A 2155-nucleotide genomic window follows, 5' to 3' on the forward strand; every position below is an offset into this window, starting at 1 on the left:
ACGTTGCGGGAGAGCTCCCGAGGTCGATGGTCCGGGAGGCTCCCCACAGACGCCGGAGGCCGGGAAGCTGGCTACAGTCAGCTGGCACGCGTCCCCTATGCGAGTATGGCTCCTGCCAGTGCACCAGACTTACAGATGTGTCTTCAGAGGCGGGTTTGTGCCTAATAACGGCAGTATTGGAGAAAACGGCGCCGAACGCAGCGACGCGTGCCGGTGAGGCCGATTTTCTTAAACGGTCTTAAAAGAGGGACCCCCCGTGCCTGCAATCTCTTAAATGACAATTTGAGCCCCCAAACCTCCTCATTTCTTAAAAGGTCTTAAAAAAATCCGGCCCTCAGAACCCTAGGGGTACCCTAAGCCGCCTCGCAATCCTACATCTTCTAGGACTAAGAGCAGCTCCGCTCCCAATGACTGGTGACGCTTACGACTACTACCAGCGCGCTCGCAATCCGAGCAAAGTCTAGGATTGCGAGCAGCTTGGCTCACAATCCTAGCACGATGCCGCTCCGAATTCGAGCAGTAGCCTGAGCCCTGTGTGGTCTGACAGCCTGACAGCAAACCCCGGACAGCGCCTGACAGTGCCCGACAGTCTGACAGCACGTCTCTGACAGCCTGGCAGCAGAGCCTGACATCAGAGGCGTCCCGTCGCTGTCAGGCCCTAACGTGACAGCCTGACAGCTGCCCGACAGCCCGACAGCACACAGCGGCCTGACAGCAGCGCTGACAGCCCGACAGCCCGACCAGCCCGACAGCAGCACAGACCGTACTCAGGCCGTGCAGCCTCTTTCTTGTGTCCCATGAGGGTATAGCAAAACTATTACATGCAAAGACATGTGTATGTGGTCCGCGCCTTCGATTCTGTGGAGTCCGCGCCAACCTCTGTGCACAGACCGGCTTCTTCAAGCAGCCGTGATTGCACTTTCCTCTGGCTGACACCTATGTCGAGGGTGGCGCGTTGCTGGAGGAGCCGGGAGAGAAGGAGGATGATCCAAACGGCACACCCGATGCTGAGCCGGCCGAGCTGACCGCCATGGGCGCACAGGATGCTGCAGATGCCGAGGCCGTGCTGAACCAGCTGATGCGGACGGGGGCCAACGTGGCTCGTGGCGCCTCCAACCGGCGGCGAGGAGGGCAGCAGTAGCGCAGAGTTTTTTGAGGAGATCCGTAAGCTGCTGGCAGATTTCAACGTCTCCATCCAGGAGGAGTCAAAATTAGATATTCTTACCTTCTTGCCCCCCTCTGAGACTGGAGACAGTCACCACAGATACATACGTCTGTGGGAGTGCCCCCCGCCCCCGCTTGCCCTGCCTGCGCAGGATAGCGTGCCCCGATAGTGGCGACACATAGCGAGGGACACTGCGCAAGGAGGGGGTGCGTCGACTTCTTTTCTTTTTTTTTTGTCCTCTCGGGGGAATGTTCTCTCGGCGCCCATGGCCTTCTGAGGTTTCGTACTAATGACGTCCTTCTTGGCACTTCGGGCGTCGGTGTGTGCGTATCTGTGGTGTCTAATTCCCCCGGTATGCTATATAGGTTTCGAACGGCGACCTCCCTTTCACTCGCACCGATTCCTTGCTGGATACCTTTCCGCAAGCGGAAGGTCGCCAGTTCGAAACCTGCTTGCCCCTTATATTTTTTTCACCTGAGCGGGCTCAATTTTGCTCTAGGTGCCTCCTACGATTCGATCCCGCGTTCTCAGGCAGTCGCCTGGTGCGTTGTTCGTTTTTGTCATGGGAGTGTTTTCTGCTTCGCGTCATCACTCGCTCCAGGAGGAGTCAAAGGATCGCAAGCTCCGCTTCCACGTCAAGCGGCTCATCAAGTCCCATCAGCAGCGAGGCGAGGATGTGGATGAGGAGCTCGACTTCTACATGGATGATGATGACGGTGACCACGCCCTTGCCGCCTGTCACACACACACATAAGACGTGCATTCTCATCTCTCCCTCTTCTCTTTCTCTCCGCAGTTGCGGTGCTCTTCACCATGGAGGACAGCTCCAAGGTCTTTGCCATTGGCAACATCGAGCAGGTGGCCGTCGCCGACGGCACGGTAGACGCGCGCCGCGCCACTGGCAGCTCGAGCGCAGAGTACCTGCGCCAGCTCTCGATGAGTCAGCGCAGCAACGGGGTCTTCATCAACGACCCCAAGGGCCTCTTTATC

This window comes from Emiliania huxleyi (assembly GCF_000372725.1).
Source record: "Emiliania huxleyi CCMP1516 unplaced genomic scaffold EMIHUscaffold_58, whole genome shotgun sequence".
NCBI classification, from domain to species: domain Eukaryota; phylum Haptophyta; order Isochrysidales; family Noelaerhabdaceae; genus Emiliania; species Emiliania huxleyi.